We start from the raw sequence: 9041 nt of genomic DNA, 5'->3' as shown, positions 1-9041 counted from the left end.
TTAATTAGTTCTGAAAATAAGTTTGCAAAATATAATAGATGTTATATCTTATTTTGTGACAGAATGATTAGTGTTCGCTGAAAAGGTTACTGTGCAGTTTGATCACCTCGACTAGTAAGTCGTAAATGGAGATGGTACTGAGGTACAAAGTCCATTGTAAAAGTCAGCCAGAGATTCAGGTCGGTAAATAGTTTTAAAGAAGTTGTTGTTTAAGAGAACATCTTTAAATTCAAACATAACCAATATCTATGCCCAGGGGTCGGCAACCTGCGGCTCTTTAGTCCTTATAGTGCGGCTCGGCGTGGTTTGGGAAAATAAATTAGAAGTATTTAGCTGAAGTGTAATTTATTTATGTTAGTTCTTTTTTAACTCGTAGTTCTAAATTGGAAGATTATTGTGATATTGAAATATAAAAATAAAATTATATTTTATTATTTTTTCATGCTGAAAATAAGCGTCACACTCCCGGAAGCCGGTGTACCTGCCAAAATGCATTTATCGAGACTTTCAACCCCAGGTAGGCCAATTATGGATCTTTGGATCCACATTACAGGGAGTGCAGAATTATTAGGCAAGTTGTATTTTTGAGGAATAATTTTATTATTGAACAACAACCATGTTCTCAATGAACCCAAAAAACTCATTAATATCAAAGCTGAATGTTTTTGGAAGTAGTTTTTAGTTTGTTTTTAGTTTTAGCTATTTTAGGGGGATATCTGTGTGTGCAGGTGACTATTACTGTGCATAATTATTAGGCAACTCAACAAAAAACAAATATATACCCATTTCAATTATTTATTTTTACCAGTAAAACCAATATAACATCTCCACATTCACAAATATACATTTCTGACATTCAAAAACAAAACAAAAACAAATCAGCGACCAATATAGCCACCTTTCTTTGCAAGGACACTCAAAAGCCTGCCATCCATGGATTCTGTCAGTGTTTTGCTCTGTTCACCATCAACATTGCGTGCAGCAGCAACCACAGCCTCCCAGACACTGTTCAGAGAGGTGTACTGTTTTCCCTCCTTGTAAATCTCACATTTGATGATGGACCACAGGTTCTCAATGGGGTTCAGATCAGGTGAACAAGGAGGCCATGTCATTAGTTTTTCTTCTTTTATACCCTTTCTTGCCAGCCACGCTGTGGAGTACTTGGACGCGTGTGATGGAGCATTGTCCTGCATGAAAATCATGTTTTTCTTGAAGGATGCAGACTTCTTCCTGTACCACTGCTTGAAGAAGGTGTCTTCCAGAAACTGGCAGTAGGACTGGGAGTTGAGCTTGACTCCATCCTCAACCCGAAAAGGCCCCACAAGCTCATCTTTGATGATACCAGCCCAAACCAGTACTCCACCTCCACCTTGCTGGCGTCTGAGTCGGACTGGAGCTCTCTGCCCTTTACTAATCCAGCCACGGGCCCATCCATCTGGCCCATCAAGACTCACTCTCATGTCATCAGTCCATAAAACCTTAGAAAAATCAGTCTTGAGATATTTCTTGGCCCAGTCTTGACGTTTCAGCTTGTGTGTCTTGTTCAGTGGTGGTCGTCTTTCAGCCTTTCTTACCTTGGCCATGTCTCTGAGTATTGCACACCTTGTGCTTTTGGGCACTCCAGTGATGTTGCAGCTCTGAAATATGGCCAAACTGGTGGCAAGTGGCATCTTGGCAGCTGCACGCTTGACTTTTCTCAGTTCATGGGCAGTTATTTTGCGCCTTGGTTTTTCCACACGCTTCTTGCGACCCTGTTGACTATTTTGAATGAAACGCTTGATTGTTCGATGATCACGCTTCAGAAGCTTTGCAATTTTGAGACTGCTGCATCCCTCTGCAAGATATCTCACTATTTTTGACTTTTCTGAGCCTGTCAAGTCCTTCTTTTGACCCATTTTGCCAAAGGAAAGGAAGTTGCCTAATAATTATGCACACCTGATATAGGGTGTTGATGTCATTAGACCACACCCCTTCTCATTACAGAGATGCACATCACCTAATATGCTTAATTGGTAGTAGGCTTTCGAGCCTATACAGCTTGGAGTAAGACAACATGCATGAAGAGGATGATGTGGACAAAATACTCATTTGCCTAATAATTCTGCACTCCCTGTATGTCAGCAGCTGTTCTCCTCCGTGAACTATGTTAAAAACAAACACCGCTCACGCCTCACAGATGACAGCTTACAGTCCTGCGTAAAGATGAAAGTGACTTCGTACAGCCCCGATTTGCAGACGCTGTGCGCAGAGGTTCAGGAGTAGAAGTTCCATTGTAAACATACCACAGCAGACCCGACGATGTTTCCGTGAACATGCTTTTCAGCATCTCTTTATTGACCACTTTTCACACACGGTTGCTGTACGCATACAGCCGGCTGTAGCTTTTCAGCTCACAGCCCGACACATACCAACACAACAGCATAGATAGCACAGACGTTAAGGCGGCGTGGTGTGATTGTTGGTGCCTCTCAGATGCGTCCGCCTCCCCTGCAGCGGCGCTGCAGACCACGCCCCACCACACACATTAACCAGGTAACATACATAATTAGGCAGAATTTTGCAAATATCTATTTTTCATCTTTTAGCAGCATAGTGCTTTTTTTCCACTTATTTTTTTAAAAGCCAGGTCAAGGCTCCAAAAGCTCAAAGGCGACATAAGGGTGGCGGCACACAACAGTTTTTGTTTGCTACATGGATCATCTTAGTTCAGGTTGGTGTCTTTCCTTTTGTAATATTTCTTTAAGAGTTCAAAATGTGTTAATTACATAAATGTAATTTTCTCTGTAGCAGTTTAGTTGTTCACACAAAGCACAAAAGTAAAAAACAATATATACAGTGTTATCTTTATTTTAGATGTCAAAAAGTATTTGCAGCTCCCAGTGTTTTCTTTTGCATGGAAACCGGGTCCAAATGGCTCTTTGGGTGTTAAAGGTTGCTGACCCCTGTCTATGCCTTTTAGAGAAATTTTCAACCAAGATGAAACTTAGTTTTGAAAATTTGAAAGAACTTTTGTCATTTTTGAATTTTTAGGAACAGAACACAGGACATTTTATATGTTCAGCCTCTGCTTGTTGTTCACCTTTACCATATGATTTTCAATGACTCCGTGTAATGAATACATGTTTTTTCATTAAACTCCTTCATGTAAAATCTTACACATCATATACTGAGTCATTACATGATGAAATACAAAAATATAAACATATTTTAGTGTTGTATCATACTGAGGCATTTCATTGATTTGGTCTATCCACCATTATTGCAGGTTTTGAATGGCTCACCTTCCATAGTATAGCAGTAGTTTTGACAGACGTACTCAGCCTTTTCATTATTTCATTGTTCATGATTTTCATTATTATGCATGGACCTTATGCAGTGCATGGGCACTGCTCTTTCTCCTATGAGGCCACATAGTCAGTGTGTCATGTTTAGACTCTGGGCTTGTGTCTGAATGTCAAAAAGTGCAAGCTAGAGCCTTCCCAGTTCAAAGCCTTTCTGGGTTATCCACTCGTCCCACCACCTGGTTCCACTCGCTCAGAGCCGTTCATGTAACAGGGCCACTGAATATGGCAGCAGACATCATCTCGAAGGGGGATCCAAGGCAAGCGGAGTGGAGAGTCCAACTGCAGGTGGTACCACTTCGGGAGGGTGGAAGTTGACCTTGTTGTCTCCAGGGAGACAACACAGCGCCACCTGTTCTTCTTCCTGGAAAACGGCAACTCTCCACTGGTGTTGGTCCACAGTGATTGGTGCAGGTTGCTGCTGTACGGGAATTGGTCTTCCTTTGATCCAACCCTGCTTTTCTTCCAGAGGCTCTGTCAAATGCCACCTATCCCAGTCAGCTGACCTATGGACAGCTCCCACTCAGGGCTGGGACTGGGTGGAAGCTCAGTGCCAGGTGGCCCTGTGCCCTGTTTGTGCCATGTTGGTGTACGTCAGCATAGTTGGGAAGGTTACTTTTAAAATGAATTCCACTACTGGTTACAGAATACATGCCTTAAAATGTAGTCTTCAACGTATTCTGTTAAGTTCCTAAATGCAAGTAAGGTATTCTGAATATTTTGGATTACTTATTATATTGTAATGCTTTTAAAAACTACATGAATGTACTATTGCTGTGTGATTTATTACTGTTAATGAAGGCTACTGCTTTTCAGAACTGCACATGATTAATGCTAGCCATCAAATCTAACAGCCTGCAGTCTATGAACTAACCTCAGCTAACGCCAGCTAACAATGTTAGCTTGGTGGCAAGTAGTTTTCAGTAATAGTAATAAATCACACAGCAATTGTACATCAAAGATGCTGAAGTGGCACATAACCCAGGTAGCTACCACAACTAAAACAAGGTAGTTGCAGTAGGCTAATGTTAGCTTTTAAGAAAGAACTTACTTGCAGATGTTTCTTTAGCTTGGAGGTGGAGTCTTTTGACGCTGAGAGCAGCTTGGTTGCTGGCAAACAGACTTTGCATTGCACTGGTCAGATTTCGCCCATCCCTTTCTTCTTTAAATTTGAAGTGGTGTCGGAATTTCCAAGTAAGAAACGCTTTCGTGCCTGTGCAATGTTGACATTAGAGCCTCTTGTCTGTGAAGGTTCTCAGTCATCCAGGTCATCGTAGTCAAAGGAGCTTGCAAAGACTTCTTTAAGTTGCTTGAAGACGTTTCACCTCTCATCTGAGAAGCTTCTTCAGTTCTCCACCATTTGACCTTAGAACTGAAGAAGCTTCTCGGATGAGAGGTGAAACGTCTTCAAGCAACTTAAAGAAGTCCAGACGCTTTTCTTTGCAAGCTCCTTTGATTAGAGCCTCTTATTGCATGTTTTGTTTTGGTTTCTGGCAATGTATGGAATTACCAGAATTAGATAGGGGATAGCCTAACATATGAAACAGGAAAAGACTGTCGTGCAATCCATTAATTTCAACAAAGTAACTGTATTCTAATTATCACCTTTTTAAATGGTGTCTCTAACGGAATTGACACTATAATCAAACGATGTGTCCAAACAACAGTCGGAGGTTCTGAAACGGGACTTTACTGCATTATTAAATACTGTAAACTCTCTGAATGCAGCTGTATTCATCAGTGGACCTGTACCGCCCGTCAGAGGAGGAGACGAGAGATTCAGCAGGTTGTTTGCACTAAATAAATGGCTTATATCAGCATGTACTGACCACTCAGTGCATTTTATCAACAATTTTAATATTTTTTGGGAATGCAGGCATCTGTTTAAAGAAAATGGATTTAATTTTTACAAGTCAGGGATGAAACTGTTCACCTCCAACTTGTTTTATTCCATACGTCATCCATCTGTGCTTGGTGCCAAGGCTGAGATAAACGAGGAGTTATCTCACAAAGAGGAACAAACAGTACTCCAAAAACAGACAAAGCCCAGCAGAAACCTTGAGGAGGAGCCTCATCTGCCCCCACCCCGGAAGAGCTTCAGAAAGGAGAGACATCAGAGGCAAGAAGAGGGGTCCCTATTTGCCTCCAACTCTCTCAACAACACCAACGACCAGGACCAGGGACCACGACCTCCCCCAGTCCCCCAAACCCCTGACAGGCCATCACCCTCCTCCCCCTCCCTTTCTCCCTCCTCCCCACACCTGAAATTCACTGAGGAGATGATGGAGCGGGTCAATGCTGGGCTCAGATCTACCCCCTGGCCCAATCCCTTTTTGTCCCCCATAAACCCCCCACCAGAGCAGCCAAAGGTTTGCCATCGAGCCCCGCCCTCAACAGAGCAATCGAAGTTACATTGCCCAGCCTCGCCCCCCTTAGTTCCTCCTTACCACCTTCATGCTCTGTCTCCGCAGTCTGATGTGTGATGTGTGGAGGGTCTGGGCTGCGAGGATTATGGCAGTGGTGACTTTTCCCAGGAGAAGCTGGGACCCTGTTTACTAGAAGGTTTTAAAAAAAAAAGGTTTTACTTTTAGGTGACAGAAGGAGACATGTGGCCTGTTCAAAACACAGAGAGCTGCACCCTAAAAGATTTTTAAATATAGTAAACATACCTTGTGTGCCACAGACTGCTCCCAAACACGAGGGGGCAAATAATACCTCTAAAACACTTAAGTTGGCTTTATTAAACGTTAGCTCTTTAGCTGGGAAAACATTTTTAATTAATGATTTAATCACTGAGCACAGCCTTGATTTTATGTTTTTAACTGAAACTTGGTTGGACCAAAGTAACAGTGGAGCTGTTCTCATCGAGACGACCCCTCCTAACTACAGTTTTATCAGTGAGGCCAGGGTGAGCAGGAGAGGAGGGGGGGTTGCTGTCTTATTTAATGAATCATTTCAATGTAGGCAGCTATCTCCTGGAAGTTTTCAGTCTTTTGAATATGTGGCTTTACAGCTGAAGGCCCCATCCAAAGTTGATTTGGAATAAATACTGCACAGACTTTTTTAATGATCTCAGTGAACTGCTATCTGTGATCTGTGTTGATTTCGACTGTGTAATTATTGTTGGGGATTTTAACATCCATGTGGACAACCCTCAGGACAAAGGGACTAAAGACCTGAGTAACACTCTGGGCAACTTTGGGCTGACTCAGCATGTAACAGAGGCCACACATAATAGAGGACACACTCTTGACCTACTGATCTCCAAGGGCCTGAGCATTTCAAACGTTACTGTGTCTGATGTGGGCCTGTCAGATCATTACTGTGTTTTCTTTGAAAGTAAAATTTCAACCCACACAAATATATCAACAGCAGTGATCACAAAACGGTGTATAACTGAATACAGTAGTGAGATATTTAACCAGGTCTTCCCATTAACACTTGGCCTGTCCAGAGGTTCAGTCAATGAGCTCGTCAATAGCTTCAATGCTAAAATGTTAAATGTAATGGACACTATTGCTCCCATTAAGGTGAAGGTTATCTCTGGAAGGAAAAAGTCTCCATGGAGAAACTCCACACTGGTGAAAAATGAAAAAAGAGAGTGTAGGAAAGCTGAGCGCAGATGGAGAAAAACAAACCTCCAGGTTCATTATGACATCTACAGGGAGTGCAGAATTATTAGGCAAGTTGTATTTTTGAGGAATAATTTTATTATTGAACAACAACCATGTTCTCAATGAACCCCAAAAACTCATTAATATCAAAGCTGAATGTTTTTGGAAGTAGTTTTTAGTTTGTTTTTAGTTTTAGCTATTTTAGGGGGATATCTGTGTATAAAGAGAAACTTCACAATTATAATTTACAACTGAGGAATGCAAGGAGGTCCTACTTCTCTGACATCATCATCAAAAACAGTCATAATGCTCGGGTCTTATTTTCAACAGTCGACAGGCTAACAAACCCTGCTGTGTCAGTGGCAGCTGAACTTCATTCGACCATGGCCTTCAATGACTTCGCCAAATTCTTCACAGACAAAATCCAAAAGATTAGACAAGCAATTGGTACATCAACAGCAGATTCAGGATATGTACTGTGTCCACCGAAAAACTGTTTAAACACCATCAAACAGTTTCACCCTATTAACAGCAAAGACCTGGAGGACATCTTAGGTCAACTGAACTCCTCCTCTTGCTGTTTAGATGTCCTGCCAACATTTTTTTTCAAAAAGGTCCAAAAGACTTTGGAGTCAGACCTGTTACAGATCGTCAACTTTTCTTTAATGTCAGGTGTGTTTCCAGAACCACTAAAAGCTGCTTTAATTAAACCTATACTGAAAAAGGACAATCTTGACAAGACACAAATGAACAACTACAGGCCGATCTCAAATCTCCCATTTTTAAGTAAGATCATTGAAAAAGCAGTTTCTCAACAGCTCAATTACTTCTTAAAACAGAATAACTGCTATGATGCCTTCCAGTCAGGTTTTAGACAGAACCACAGCACTGAAACCGCTCTGACCAAAGTGTTTAATGACATATGTCTGTATACAGACAGTGGAAAAATGTCAGTCTTAGTTTTGCTGGATCTCAGTGCAGCATTTGATACAGTTGACCACAACATATCACTCAAACGACTGGAGAACTGGGCAGGTATTTCAGGAACTGTACTAAACTGGTTCAAAACATACTTAGAAAACAGGAAATACTTTGTATCAATAGGTAACTTCACATCTGAGCAGACTAGTATCACATGTGGAGTTCCCCAAGGTTCCATCTCGGGACCCCTTCTGTTTAACATTTACATGTTCCCACTGGCACAGATTATAAAGAACAACAAAATAAACTATCACAGCTATGCAGATGACACACAAATATGTATCACAATGTCACCAGGAGACCGAGGCCCTGTACAGGCTCTTGGTAAATGCATTGAGGAAATTAATGACTGGTTGTGCCACAATTTTCTCCAGCTAAACAAAAACAAAACTGAAGTAATAGTCTTTGGTGCCAAAGAAAAACGATTACAGGTCACCAGAGAACTTCAATCTATACACCTAAACACCAAAAACAGGCGAGAAATTTGGGTGTAGTGATGGATGCAGACCTAAACTTAGAAAAACACATTAAGACAATAACAAAATCAGCTTACTATCACCTCAAGAATATTTCAAGGATAAAAGATCTGATGTCTCAACAGGACCTGAAAAAACTAGTCCATGCATTCATCTTTAGTAGGCTTGATTACTGTAACAGCATCTTTACAAGTCTACCTAAAAAAATCAGTCAGACATCTCATTCAGAACTCTGCTGCTCGAGTCCTCACTAAGACCAAAAAAGTGGACAACATCAGTCCAGCTCTGAGGTCTTTACACTGGCTGCTTGTCCATCAGAGGATAGACTTTAAAGTTCTGATGCTGGTCTATAAAGCTCTGAATGGTTTAGGACCAAAATACATCAGTGACCACCTGACCTAGTATGAACCTTCCAGATCCCTCAGGTCAGGTTTTTTATCAGTTCCCAGAGTCAGAACCAGACACGGAGAAGCTGCATTCAGCTTTTATGCTCCATATATCTGGAACAAACTCCCAGAAAGCCTCAGATCAGCTGAAAGACTCAGTTTATTTAAATCCAGTTGAAGACTCACCTATTCTCAGCTGCATTTAAGTAAAACACCAAATCCACACTTTTAAGCTTAAATTTC

This window comes from Perissodus microlepis, chromosome 17, assembly GCF_051167445.1.
Source record: "Perissodus microlepis isolate ML-2025 ecotype Zambia chromosome 17, ASM5116744v1, whole genome shotgun sequence".
NCBI classification, from domain to species: Eukaryota; Metazoa; Chordata; class Actinopteri; order Cichliformes; family Cichlidae; genus Perissodus; species Perissodus microlepis.
Note: the sequence above shows the minus strand (reverse complement) of the source record.